This window comes from Temnothorax curvispinosus, unplaced genomic scaffold (genome assembly GCF_003070985.1).
Source record: "Temnothorax curvispinosus isolate PA1 unplaced genomic scaffold, ASM307098v1 QBEX01013471.1, whole genome shotgun sequence".
Lineage (NCBI taxonomy): Eukaryota > Metazoa > Arthropoda > Insecta > Hymenoptera > Formicidae > Temnothorax > Temnothorax curvispinosus.
The window spans coordinates 92,734-108,442 of record NW_020223251.1 but is presented as its reverse complement, the minus strand read 5'-3'; the positions used below and the strand labels follow the sequence as shown (position 1 = coordinate 108,442).

At 39.0% G+C, this 15,709-nt stretch overlaps 1 protein-coding gene and 1 long non-coding RNA gene across 2 annotated transcripts in view; one reads left to right on the top strand and one right to left on the bottom strand.

Annotated features, from left to right (window-relative positions):
- The window catches only part of LOC112463625 (fatty acid synthase-like), a 138,274-nt gene that overhangs the window by 31,486 nt on the left and 91,079 nt on the right, over positions 1–15,709 (top strand). The window lies entirely within an intron of this gene.
- On the bottom strand, positions 1,934–3,000 carry LOC112463627. Its single transcript, XR_003041812.1, has 3 exons — positions 2,487–3,000; positions 2,234–2,392; positions 1,934–2,143 (listed from the first exon to the last, which is right to left on the bottom strand). It is a non-coding gene; the product is annotated as an uncharacterized LOC112463627 (long non-coding RNA).

Here is a 15,709-nt window from a genome sequence, read left to right as displayed (position 1 = left end):
GCAGGTTTACGAACGAAAAACGATTTTTAAACGTTTACCTAACGTTTGTGTGTTGGTGCTAAGGATAGGATAGGAGGCTTAAGGATAGCCTCGGAGCAATTAAATAAGACAGGACTTAAATCAGCGAAGGACTTGCTTGCACAGATATCCTGAAATATCCCATGAAATAATATATTAAATGAGTATCTCAGCGAGAACAACATATAGCGTTTACAAAACATTAAATCAATATAATTGTTTTGCAAATGCTTGAAATCATTTTCACTGAGAATTGAGAGAACCGTTCTGAAAAATGTCCCATCGGAATATAAATGTTGAAGCCTGCATTAAAGAGATTAAGGGGACTAGGCAGTCAGAAAATCGATATTTTTTATTGCATTTTTCAAAAATACTATCCTTCCCGAGTAAAATGCCGTTTGGTTCATGTTAAAATTCGCAAAATTAAGGATTTGACAGCCAAAAAGGTCGAGCGATAGCGGCGAACGAAACTTTAAACGCGTTTTTCTCGAAATCTTTTTTTTCTCTTCGTTTTGCAGTAATTGCAAAAAGACGGAGGTTCAAATCGATTTAAAAAAAATTGAGCATATGTAAAACATGTCTAGTTAAGGCCTGAACCTACGCATAAGTCTGTAAAAACTTCTGTTTTGACAAAAAAAAATAAATAAAATAAAATAGCTCCTTCTTTTCAATGAAAAATCACGTTTTTCTACATTTGCAGCTGTCATTTCTTTAATTTTGATTTTTTTCTTTTTTAAATAGGTTCAGTGCAGAATGAGGTCTTATAGAGTGCCAAATTTTTCAGGAAAAATGTACAATTCAATTTTTTATGGCCAGGATCACTGCAAAACCACAACGGCACCAGAAAAACCGCCTATGTATCAGAAGACTGTAGCGCCGTCATATATACATATATATTATTTAAAAAAATTTTTTTCTTTACTGTTTTTAGTACTAGTAAACATTACCTAAAAGTACTAGTCACAATTTGTATTCATTTCCTTGTAATTAATTCCCAAAAAAGATTAAATTTTTACCAAATCTGACTGCCTAGTCCCCTTAATAAGCGATGGCAAAGATTTAAACGATTGATATTAAACTGCATACTAAAAGATGTTAGTCGAAGCGATGAAGCGTAATTACCTTGTCACCCACTAATATTGCTTGCCTGTGATGTTTTTGAGATAACGTTTTGAAGATATAATAGAAAATAAAAACCTGTGACGTAATAGATGATGCAGTCAAGTGCAGGGGAAAGGGAATAATCGTGATCGCGTTAATAATATCATCCGCCTCCCAGTCTTCGTTGCGAATAATTTCATCTAACTACTCTTTTAGACACTGTCGACGCTCGACGAGACTCGAAGACTTATTGCCATAAATATCCTTCAGCTCGCTTAGAGAAACCAAGACTTTCGGCGAGGTCAGATCGTTGTGTGTACAATTGCTTGCTTTTGGCGGTTTGATGACACAATATACTAACAGTATTTTGTACAACTGGAGAAACGTTGATCAGTCTGGATGTTCGTTACTTCCGGCAGCTTGACGTACCGTTTCAAAAAATTTCTAACAAAAGAATATCCGAATTTCAAATAGACAACATTCTGCCGTTACACATTATTTCGGCAGATTCAAATAATCGTTTTCCGCGAAGCTACCTCGAGATTGTCTTGATTTACTGTGCCAGTGAGTAAATATTTAAAGCCGCAATTATCGATTAAATAACGGCAAAAATCCATCGTTGATTATAAAGACAGTCGCAGTCCTTGAGCTGTTCCAGGAGTTAAAAATTTGCAGCCGAGATTTCACCCTTTCGCATGGCTCGCTCCCAATCGTTCAATAAATCCAATGACAAATTTAAAACTTAGAAATGACACAGTAGGTTGTTCATCATCAGATATACCAATTAATAAACAAGATAGTTGCTATTAAAAAGTGGAATAACATATAAGTACTGAATTCAGTTATAAACCTTGAAGTCATCGTTGTCCGGGACGAGACCTTGATTAGGAATCTTTCGATTGAAAGCGTCGAACATGTCGTTTATTTTTTTACAGAACTTACCCGTTTCTTCATAGCCTCGGAGTGCCTCAGGGTAATAGCGCGAGTAAAATTGGAAGCCATTAGTCATGGAATTGCTGAAAATCTGTTCAACATCATTAGATTTGACGCGGATTTAATAATTTGGCCGAAGCTTCGTTTTAGCATGCAACTGAACAAGTCGCTTTACTCATACTTGTGTGGCAAGGCGGACTCGCATCTTCGCTGTGTTATCGAGTTGTATATGTCGCATTGAGAGTTTGGGACAGGCTCGAGCATGCCCTAACTGCTGGCTGTCCAAGTTAAACAACTGTACGAAGTACTTCCAGGCAATATAATTACTTTCGCCACTCAACTGTAATAAATGTATGAAAATATTCATTATGACCAAAATTCAAAATGAAAAGTACAAAAACTCTATCGCAATGATTTGTTATTGTGATACCAACTTTCAAACGGCCCTTCCCGTACAGTCGATTCCGAATACACTTAATCACGTGTGGCACATCCAAAAACACAAAAACTTGTCGATCGTCGTCGTTTGGATGAGTGAACCACGTTTTCGTGTAATCCAACGTGTACTTTGAACACCCAGGAGCGACTGCATATTTTTTTATTAGTCAAGGCTCCATCCGAAATAATGCCATGAATTTTGGCTCCGTAATTTTCTATATATGTTATCGCTTTGATCACGATTTTCGCAAGCTCCTCACCGTTCACTTAGTTTTTCGCGGCAAACACGGCAATTGGTTGGGAATAATTATCAGCTAACGGTTGGAACATGATTGTCAAACCGTGATATGCCTATTCGTTGATATCTTGCGATTTTGATCTGTCATCTCCGAAATCGGTGAGGCCCCGAGTAAGTCAGATCTTTTGAGCAAACCGTTATCGATTTGCGAAGATTTATTTTATCAAGGGCCAACACGCCGTGGCGTTGCATTGGATTTTTGGCTGAGAGATGCTTACTGTTAGCAGAGAGAAACCTGAGAGCGACCACCGGGATCATTCCGTTCCAGTGGACGTATACTGACGCGCCGCCTGAGAAAGTGGACGTCAACTACGTCGTTACGCTCGGTAACGGTACAAACATGGTTCATGTCCGTGCTATGGTTCGTGTCCGAACTACTCAGATGGAGGGAATATGCCAGTCGGCTGACTCGGCACTCGGCAAGCTTTGAGCGGGGAGAGAAGGGCAGACATACGATCTGCTGTCTCCTTCTCGCTTGAGCTGTGACGTAGCTGCTTAGCACGAGCCGGCTATGCCACGATGCCATGTATTTCGGGTATCGCTCCTCGCGTCTCGCCGAATGCCGAGTCTCGCGTTGGCAAATCGACGATGCGCTATACGTTACATTTACGTTTATATTTACAAATTTTAATTTTTATATTTATAAATAAATAAATAAATAAATATATGTATATATATATATATATATATATATATATTTGAAATTTATAAATATAAAGATTAAAATTATAATTAATTAAAAAAATATTTATAAACATAAAAATTAAAATTCGTAAATGTAATGTATAAAAATCCCCGTTCTGGCGCTCTTATATCAAAAAAAGTCTTACATTAAAAACCTTTACTTTAGCATAATAGTATTTAAATTTAATATTTAAATGCATAACAATAATTACATATTAACTATATCAAGAAAAAACGTAGTTCATAATGTTTTTTTTTACTCTTATTAAATTTATATTATCTATTAATGTTTATAAGCGGCCACGAGCAACAACAAAGAGGTATTGAATTAAAATAAAAACAATTTCTTAAATAAACAATACACATGCTTAACGTTTCGACTGTACTTAGTCTTCTTCGGAACGGATTACTACGATAAAAGAAGATAAATATAAAAAAACATGATAATTAATGTTTAAGTTTACATACTAAAACATTAAACATTAGTCTAGACTAAAACATTAAACAATCATCTAATAATATAAACAAAGTAAACAATAATCTAATTAAATCACAAATATAAAAACGCCGGAATAATCGAATAAAACCATAACAAGATAAATTTATATTTATATTGAGAAGTGGTAAAATCTCTTCTGTCAGGAAGAGAATGTAAAGAATTATTAACGGAGGTATTCTGATTTAAAAGATCTTTAAAATATTTATTTTTCAGGAACTTTTTATAGGGAAACGAAGAAAGTGAATAACGTTAAACTTTGCATGTTCTTTTCACCTTATTTTAAAAATTTATTTTTATTTTTTAAGTAACAAAAATGCTCTTCTTTTCTGTTATATCCTGGTCACCATAAATGACAGACGGTGTAAATAATTTTAGCTGTTCTAGGTATCTGAAACGCAAAAAGCTAAAATTTTCTTATTCAGAAGAAGTATATGTGGCTATAGTCTGAACTAGAACTAAACCAATATTTCCATTCTAGGTTCTAGGCGGCTTTTTTATCAAAAATATTATTAATCAATATTAAATAAACCATTTACGATCTGAGCTTAGATTTTATAGTAGCCTAATAATATTTTTTATATACTATATTTACATATTTTTCCAACTTTAATCAACTATAATACGCGCCGATTAACTTGTCAGACTTACAACACAGCTCCTATTAGATTAATAAAATTCCCTCACACCCCTTTAATTAAATCGATTTAAATAATAGTAAAGAATTTACTACTCCAACAGGAGCTGTGTTGTAAGTCTGACAAGTTAGTCAGCGCGCAATTTATTAAGATTGAAAAAAATATACGTGTAATTATACATAAAAAATATTATTAGGCTATTAAGATCCAAGCTCGGATCGTACACGGCTTATTTAATATTGATTGATTGTATAACTGTCATAAAACGGTCTTATTTCCCTTATATTATTAAAAATCAGAATAATAAATTTATTTCGCCAGTGAATAGAATAACAGTTAAAGCAACTTAAATCGACAGGTATCAGAAACGTAAAAACCAAAAATTTTCTTATTCAGAATAAGTGATATGGGTTATCGTCTGAACTAGAATAAACATTTTCTTTTAATAAAATACTAATAAAATTTTGAAAAAAGTTATAATATTTTAAATAAAAAAGCCGCTCAGAATGAAAATATTGATTTAGTTCTAATTCAGACGATAGCCACACTTCTCCTGCAGAATAAGAAAATTTTAGCTTTTTGTTTCAGATACCTAAAACAGCTAGAATTATTTACATCGTCTGTCATTTATAGTGACCAGGATATAACAGAAAAAAGAGCATTTTTGTTACTTAAAAAATAAAAATAAATTTTTAAAATAAAGTGAAGAAAACATGCAAAGTTTAACGTTATTCATTTTTTTCATTTCCCTATAAAACATTCCTGAAAAATATATATTTTAATGATTTTTTAAATTAAAATATCTCCGTTAATAATTCTTTATACATTCTCTTTCTAACGTGTGTGTGAAGCTATCGTCTCATTTTGCAGAAACTCACAAATTACTGAGAGTTCTGGCTTCTTTCAAAAAACGCGTCAGTACAAACTGAGACGCTGTGTTCACGCAGCGTCTCATTTTGTCCTACACAAGTTCCACCACTGTATCTCATCAGATTTTGCAAGATCTATAGTTCTATAACAGTTCTATAAAGAATTTATCTCATCAGATTTTGCAAGATCTATAGTTCTATAACAGTTCTATAAAGAGTTCTGCCATATAAAAACAAAAAAATTAATTATAAGGTACTAAAAAAATTACAATGCAACGAGTATACCGGTTGAGACGCCAGTTGAAATCTCGGAGTTCCGGTTTATGTAAAATATTTTTCGAGTAGTTTTCAGCGTATTGAAACATTTTCTAAAGAGTTCTGAGCGTTAGAATCTTTGTGTTATATTTAAAAAAATTAATATTAACCGAAAAGTAATCATGACAGAAGAAGATGAGACGCTGTGCGAAATCTCGGAGTTTTGGCTTATATAAAATATTTTTCGTATAGTTCTGAGCATACTAAAGCATTTTCTAAAGAGTTCCCGCCACTAGCTACGTTGTATATATATATGTTTATTAACTTTAGCAAACACTAGCTACGTTGTATAATTTTTAAATAAATTAATATTGCTCGAAAATCAGGAATTTATCGAAAATAAGGTGAGACGTTGGCCGTATTTCGGCAGTTCTGTGAGTTCTGCTATAATTCTCGTGTAGTTCTGAACGTGTTCTAACGTTGTCCCACTTTATTCTGGCAATAAGCATTATTTATTCATTTTTTAAATAATTCTTATCGCTCGAGAAAGATCCTATTCTCGATAAATTCCTGACTTTCGTGCGTTATTAATTTATTTAAGAATTATACAACATTGCCAATGCCCGGAACTCTTTAGAAATTGTTTTAGTATGCTTAGAACTGTACGAAAAATATTTTATATAAACCAGAACTCCGAGATTTTCTACAGCGTCTCACCCACATACTCGTAAATGCGTCTTTCTTGGGCGATAAAAATTATTTAAAATATGAATAAATAATGCTTATCGTCAGAACTCTTTAGAAATAAACGTTAGAACACGTTCAGAACTTTACGAGAATTATAATAGAACTCACTGTTACCCATGTGTATTGTTTATTTAAGAAAGTGTTTTTATTTTTATCTAATTATCCTTCTGTTGTTGCTCGTAATTTGGCCGCTTGAACATGCATAGGTAAAATAAATTTAATAAGAGTGCAAAAAACATTATAAACTACCATTTTTTTCTCAATATAGTTAATAATATAATTATTGGTATGCATTTAAATATTAAATTTAAAATTTATTATGCAAAGTAAAGGTTTTTAATGTAAGACTTTTTTAGATAGAAAAGCATAGAACGGTGATTTCTATACATTACATTTACGAATTTTAGTTTTTATGTTTATAAATATTTATTTAATTAATTATATTTGCAATCTTTATATATTTATAAATTTCAAATATATATATATGTATATATGCAAATATAATTAATTTATAATTAAATAAATATATATATATATATATATATATATATTTATTTAATTATAAATATATATATATATATATATTTATTTAATTATAAATATAAAAATTAAAATTTGTATACAAGCAAATGTAACGTATATAGCGGGTATAGCGTATCGTTGATTTGTCAACTCGAGACTCGGCACTCGGCGAGACACGAGACGCGATACCCGAAATGCGTGGCATCGTGGTATAGCCGACAAGCCGGCCCGTGCAAAGCGGCAACGTCACAGCTCAAGAGAGACAGCAGATCGTATGTCTGCTCTTCTCTCCCCGCTCGAAGCTTGCCGAGGGCGTAGCGTACACGGACAGAGGAAAGGCTTGCGCGACCAGCATATCCCCTCCATCTGAGTAGTTCGGACACGAACCATAGCATGGATACGAACCCATGTATCGTTACCCGAGTCTTCTCTGATCGTTACCGAGCGTAACGCCGTAGTTGACGTCCACTTTCTCAGAGGGCAGATTAGGACAGACGTCCCCCGAAGCCGGATGGCCGCTCTCAGGTTTCTCTCTGCTGTTAGAGATATCGCAAATCCTCGTACTCGATGTCAATGTCCGTATCGATATATCGATACGCCATCACGCGTTATCAACACACGGTGGCGTATACCGTCTACCACCTCAAGTGATCCATGTTTTTCTCAAAAGACGTTACGTTATCTCTCTACGCTCGATCGTCGCGGACACGAACTGCTCTGTATCGAATCGTTTTGTCATAACCACTTTATGTAAATCGTATTATTTTAATAAACTCAAGAGTTACATTCGGCTTTACATCCATCTCGTTTTCTCGGTTGTTACCTATCCACGCATTGCTTGAACAGGTTATGGGCCTAGAGCCACAACGAAAAAGTGAAGAAATACTTTTTCATATCTGAATTCGCTGAATCCACACGAAAGTTTTTTTGTTATTTCCGGGCGTGATACGTCGTGAACGCGATATATCAACCGTGACGCGTCGTAAGTAAACCATCGTCGTTAAAGTACGTTCCGCGAGCAAATAGACGATGGCACAGACAAATACGATAAACTCTACGCGATTAGAAACACTGACCAAGGACAACTATGATACTTGGGTGATACAAGTGGAAGCGTTACTCATCAAGAACGATAACTAGTGCTACGTGAGTGGCGAGAGGCCTTGCCCGAAATCCCGTGGTGATGCCGACGACGCGGCAACTCGAACAGCCATCGCAGCGTGGGAGAACCAGGATCGCAAGGCAAAATCCTAGCTATAAATCTCTCTGAGTTGAAACAGGTACGTGGTTGCAAAACGTCAAAAGATGTGCGGGATAAATTAAAATCTATATACGACTCGAAAGGTCCCGCGCGCAAAGCAACGTTGCTCAAACGCCTTATTCAAACAAAAATGTCGGAAGGCGGGGACGTTAAGACACACATCGCTCAATTTTTTGATGCCGTTGACAAGCTAGAATCCATGGACGTTCAGATCAACGGAGATCTTCTCTCGATCATGCTTCTCTATAGCCTACCTAGCAGTTTCGAGAACTTTAGATGCGCGATAGAATCTCGCGACGCGCTGTCAAACGCTGAGCAATTAAAGATAAAGCGAGTAGAGGAATACGAAGCGCGAAACCAAGTCACCGTCGACGAATCAGGCGCGATGCTTGCTCACGGCAGACGCAACTCGAATTCGAAATCCGGCAAGAATAATGCATCGACGTCACGATAAGAACGCGAAAGCACCCTTTCATCCTAAATACAAATGCTCTTTCTGTAAGATTACCGGCCACAAATACGCTGACTGCCGTAAAAGGAAGACGCAAGAAGCCGAAAAAGCAAACAATACGGAAGTGGAAAGTTTCTTCGCGGAAATCGCTCAATATTCGTCACCCGAGCCCGCCAGGAGCACAGACGCAAGTCAATGGTGTCTCGACAGTGGGTGCACTTCTCATCTGTGCAAGGACGCTCAAATGCTGACAAACTCGATACCCACACGAAGCGACATCAGGTTAGCCAATAACGCAACAAGCACGGTAGATGCAAGAGGGAACGTAAAGCTCCTCACGAGCGTTAATAATAAAACTAAAAGGATTCGACTGGAAAATACGCTGCATGTTTCAGATCTGAGAACCAACTTATTATCTGTGGCCAAGATTGTGGCCAAAGGATATCAAGTCGTATTCGGCTCAAACCGAGCATCCGTAAAGGACATCAAAGGAAATATTAAGCTCACCGCTGAACGTCAAGGTGACTTATATATTCTGAAAGGATCCGGCAAACAAGCTAATACAGTCTCGCAGAAGAAATACTCTGATACCGAAATCTGGCATCGACGCCTCGGCCATCTTAACTTAAGAGACTTACTACTAATGTCAAAAACTCAAGCGGCATTCGATTTCAAGCTAAAGGATAACTCCGAGGTTTCGAACTGCGAAATATGCATCACACAGAAACTAACAAGTTTTCCATTCTCAACTCGACGTAACAGATCACAGCACCGCCTCGACATCATTTATTCTGATCTCTGCGGACCAATGCGAGTAAATTCAACGGGAGGCGCGCGCTACTTCATGACGCTCATCGACGATCATACAAGATGGTGTCAAGTCTATTTTCTGAAGAGCAAGGATAAAACAACAAACAAATTCATCGACTTCAAGAACTTCGTCAAAAATCAGACAGGTCTCAAATTGAAAGCCTTTCATTCAGACAACAAAAAGGAGTTTTGCAACTCCACCATGGATCGTATATTGAAAGATTCCGGAATTCAACGACGCCTAACCATTCCGCATACTCCCGAGCAGAACGGGGTCGCCGAACGGAAGAACAGAACGCTGATTGAAACCGCTCGTTGCCTGTTGGCACAATCAGGACTCCCGATGCAATTTTGGGGAAAAGCTCTCAACACTGCGAATTACATACGGAATTGCTGCATCACTAAGAGTTTGGATGGATGTACTCCTTACGAACTATGAAAAGGCGAAGAGTCCGACATAAGTCATTTCATCTTCGATCGTTCGGATGTAAGGTACACGTTCTGAATAAGAATCCGAATAAGGAAAAATTCGAGCCCAGAACCATCGAAGGCATTTTCGTCGATTGCGCAGACACTTCCAAGGGTTACCGCATCTGGATCCCAAAGGACCGAAAAGTCATTGTCGCAAGGGATGTGAAATTCCTGGATGGATTCGACACGAATAACAATTACGAAGACTTCATAAGTAATAAAACGACAAATGGTCGGACAAAGCTTCTCGATGACAATGATGACTTACTTTAAAACCTAGGGATAGACATCGCAAACAATGATGAAATGATCCATCGTCGAGCACCCGAAGATCCAGGAGATGCTGATATCACGGTTGAAGACGAGGATGAGGAAGATGATCCGCCACCGTCTGCAAATGAAGATGGCCCCGTCAACGAAGATCAACCGCTTGCACGAGGTCCTGGACGTCCACGGAAAATTCATACCGGGAAACCTGGTCGACCAGCCAAGCAGTACCACATGAAAGGACCGGTTTTACAACAACGTCGGCCCGCGGCTGTTGAGGAAAATCCCGAAGAAAAGAATATGGCCAAAGATCTAGAATGGTTTAACGCGCAATTTGCCATGGCTGCTTCTGAAATATCTCTTTCTCAGGCTGTTTCAGGTCCAGACCGTGATGAATGGCGAGACGCTGTGTATGCCGAGATTAAGTCTCTTGTAAGCAACGACACCTGGACACTTGTTGACAGACCCAATGGCGAAAAGGTGATCGGCTGCCGAACCGTGCTGAGGAACAAATACAAGGCAAACGGAGAGCTAGAACAAAGGAAGGCCCGCGTAGTTGCTAGGGGATTCTCACAACGTCCTGGCGTCGATTTCCACGACACATTCGCTCCAGTTGCAAGACTCAGTTCGTTGAGGGCGCTTATGGCTGCGTCCGTGGAGCAAGGCATGCAAATCTCCCAAATTGACGTCGCTACTGCCTATCTAAATGGTATAATGGACATACTTGTTTATATGAAGACGCCGGAGATGCTACAGGAGATACTTGAGAGGATAGTCGCAACTGAATACCACGCTGTTCTAATCGAAAAAGCTAAAAAGATGTTGTATGCGCTTAAGAAGGGTAACAAGGTATGCAAGCTCAAGAAGGCAATATACGGCCTTTGTCAGGCAGATCGTCAATGGAACGAACGACTCGACAAAGCTCTCAGGAAACTTGGGTTGACTCCAACACATGCCGACCCGTGCGTGTACTACGACAAGGAGAAACGAACACTGGTATTGGTCTACGTGGACGATATCATCATAGCTTCTCGCGATGAAACCCACATCATTCACTTGAAAGAAGAACTTGCCAAGGTCTTCGTAATCAAGGATCTCGGATACCCCAAATATTGTCTCGGGATTGAAATATCTCGGATCAATAACGGGATACATCTACTATCTCAAGCTGGATACATCCGTGACGTTCTAGACAAATTCGGTATGACAGATTGTAAGCCAGTAAAGACACCTCTGGATGCTAATGTCAAGCTGCATGATGCTGTCGAAGACACGGACATAGACGAATCAAAACTACCCTATTGCAAACTTCTAGGTTCGCTGATGTATTTGGCGCAGGGAACTCGCCCTGATATTGCTCACGCAGTGAGCGCACTAAGCCAATGGTGCACCTCTTTTAAACGGATACACTGGACATCTGCTACGAGGGTACTCAGGTACCTCAAGGGCACCATCACTCACGGATTATACTACACGAAACGTGGAAAGGCCCTTATCGGATACACGGATGCTGATTGGGGCAACTGCGGCCTGGATCGCAGATCATATACTGGATCTGTATTCCTACTAGCCAACGCTGCTATATCGTGGGAGTCGCGAAAGCAAAAGACCGTGGCTCTCTCATCCACCGAAGCGGAGTATACCGCCCTTAGCGATGCTGCAAGGGAAGCCATTTATTTATCTAAACTTCTTTCAGAAATTGACTTACCATTACTCGGGAAGGTGACACTTCATAATGACAACCAAGGTGCTGCGAAGCTGGCTGTCAATCCGGTCTTCCATTCCAGGTCAAAACACATTGACATTAGATGTCATTTTATCAGACAGGCCCTGACGGATCACTGGATCAACCTCGTCTATACATCCACTGAGGACATGGTCGCCGACGTTCTTACCAAGGCCCTACCGAGCAACAAACATTCGTTCTGTACCAACGGACTTGGGATAAAGGACATCGCTGTCTTACGCACTTAAATTTGAAGGAGGGTGTTAGGGATATCGCAAATCCTCGTACTCGATGTCGATGTCCGTATCGATATATCGATACGCCATCACGCGTTATCGACACGCGGTGGCGTATACCGTCTACCACCTCAAGTGATCCATGTTCTTCTCAAAAGACGTTACGTTATCTCTCTACGCTCGATCGTCGCGGACGCGGACGCGAACTGCTCTGTATCGAATCGTTTCGTCATAACCACTTTATGTAAATCGTATTATTCTAATAAACTCAAGAGTTACATTCGGTTTTACATCCGTCTCGTTTTCTCGGTCGTTACCTATCCACGCATAGCTCGAACACTTACTAATCAACTTTGCGAAATTTACGTCGAAACCGCATTTTGTATCGATGATCGAGTAGTATTTTTGAATAGTTCGTGTGCATGGCAGAGGAATAATATCGTTGTTTCGTAAAAACTGATAATACGACGGTGAGCGCCGCGGATATTCATTAGCATGCATTGCATAAGCCAATCTTCGGAGTATCGTCGACCTGTTTTTATCGTTTTGGCAACGAAAATTTCTTATCGCGGCAACGAAAATTTCTTTAATTGCGATTCTTTGTTTATCTGGAATATTAAACTTTAGGCACTTTTCCTCGATTCAAGATTCTATTTTTAGGGCTGCAACTTCTACTTGCGCTTCATTCAACGCATTCGTTAATACTTTCATTCGCAACTTTGCGCGGTTGTTCAAACGTTTTTGTGTCTGCAGCTTTTTCTTTAATAATTTCAATTTAATTCGATCATCAACGACTCGTGAAATACGTTTGGACTTTACGTTTTTTGAGGCTCGATGTTCCCATTGCCATACAAGGCTTTTGAATCTCTTGCAGCTATCACATTTGTTTCTTTTTACTATTAGGCTGCTGCAGTCGTTGTGGTGCCACGAATGAGTATAATCTGTAAATGCTTCCGCGGTTTTTACGAACGTAGTATTTACAGATCCGAGGCCAGTGCATACGCGCATTCTTTCAAATTTGGCTAGAATGGTTGCTAGCTCGGATACGTCATTCAGGATGTTCGGTAACGGTGCTTCGTTAGCCTGTAATTCTTTCCCGTGAACGTAATACTGCATGCAACCGCTCCAATCCGCGATGACAATATACTTTTTAACTGCCAAGTTTTTTTTGTCGTTTTCTATCAACGTCTTTATTTGACAGAGTATAATTTCTATTCCAAGCTTTACAGGTGCTTGACTGATGCTCCATGTTGGCGGCAAAGTAATTACGCTTTTTTCATCGCTGATATCTGTATGCAATAAGACTCCGTAAAAATAAAATACATTGAAAAATATTGAAAAACGGACGAATAACAACTTTTTAAAATAACACTCACTGGAAACAGTCGAAACTCATAGTTTACGGACAGTTGATGCCGGCGACGACTTCTTGACATTGGAGAGCATTGATTTCTTGGTTTGCACTTTCGAACCTTCGATGTTTGAAGCAAGACCATGCTCCATTTTAGAGTCCTTGCTTGTTCCATCCATCGCAAATGCTCTTGGCATTGATACGCATAGCTGTTGCAATTCTATTGTTGCGTCGAGGATCATCTGAGCTATGTGCTATCATCTCATCATGTGCTATCATCTCGCAACTAGTAATTGCAACTTCCTGTTCCTGCTGCGATGAATCCAGGTCTATCAACGCCTTATTTTCTGTTTCATTTTGAAGGATCGACTTGTCAAATTCACTTACAATAATAATTGGAGCATTAATTCAAGCGGAAAATTGAGACCTATATATTTAGATGAAATCGGTGAATAAAAAAATACCTTCCGTGAGGAATATTGTCGGACTGCATCGGAAGTTAGGCGAGGTTTTTGATACGCAATCTGCATCAAAACACGTATGCAATTAGTATTCGCAAATGCCGACTACTCATCAGTGAGAAGCTGGCCATCTGCATCGCGTCTCACGTACTTTCTCACAATGCAACCGGCATCGAAATGTCTGTCGCACACAAATTGCGTTGCCTTTAATCCCGGGATCGCAGCTCTCCATTTATCGCGCACTATCTCGTTCACCGGGATTTTAAAGAGTGAACGCTTGAGATTTAAACTCTTCGAGTTTTTGTTGCACTTTGGCACCGCACACGGCTTGACCATAGTTGTCACTATTATGCAAAGTTGATCACAACTAGTTTATCTACAAACTATTACATATATTCCCGTGTAAGAGCCACCGCACAAGACTCTCGTATGATCACGTAGCGTAACGTAACGTGAGCCAACGCACAAGAAACGTATTGGTTACGGCCGTTACGGCGGTATACGTTTTTTGTGCGTTGATCTACGTTACCATGCGAGAGCTTATGCGGAGGCTCTAATCGATATGTTTCTTGTGCGGTGGCTCACGTTACGTTACGCTACAAGATCATACAAGAGTTTTCCCAGCAAACAAAAAAAGATTGAAAAGAATTAAAACGGGATTGCCAGGAATTCAATTAAGAACTTTCCGAATTCCATTTTGTCCAAAAAAGGGATTGAAATAGTTTCAATATCATGGAATTCCTTATTTTGGAGAAAATTTGTTTTTTTTTAATCTCATCCAATTCCGACACAAAAACGTAATGAAATGAATACCACTGAATGCCAGGTTAAGGATTGGAAAGTTTCGTTATGAATTCCATTGAATACCATTGATTCCGTTAACGAAATGAATACCACTAAATGCCAAACTAGGAATTAAAAATTTCCGTATTGAATTCCATTGAATTCCGTCTGCTCTGACAATAAAATGAATGCCAGGATAGGGATTGAAAAGTGTCCGTGTTGAACTCTGTGGCGGTACGCGCCACCAATAGTACACGCTTGCGCGGTATTTGCATTACCGGCAGTTTGCGTCGACGCCGCTAGGCGTCGCATCGCCGGGGCATCTTCTCGAGTTCAAAGTTTCGTCTCGACCGCTATGTAAAAGAACCCCCTACGGGGCCTGACAGATCTTACAATAGTTATTTGTGTAACAAGTGAGGTAAGATGAAAATTCCCGGGTGCGGAGTTTACGCACGAGCCGAAGGCGAGTGCGGTAACCGCACCCGGGAATTTTCATCTTTACACACGGCTTACACTCCCTATTTTATGTTGCAAGTGCCTGGAAAGTGGTCTATCACGCACGCGTAGCGTGCGTAATGGGGCACTTTCCATGCACGAGTTGCATAAATCTCATTTTTGGGCTAATTGCCCGCCGGCAGTAGTGTAATGCCCTTAGGCATACACAAAAGCTCACCAACGAACAACGGCGCTTGGTCGCCCAACGGAGGCGCGAGACGCCTGCTAACCAACCAAAGGCGCTTGATACCGCCACAGATACTATAAAGTATATTAATTATATAGTAAATAAAAAATAAACGTTTATCTAAAAGCATTAAAATTTATTATCCTTTCCTATTTTTATAAAATTGTGTGTGTGTGTGTGTGTGTGTGTGTGTGTGTGTGTGTGTGTGTGT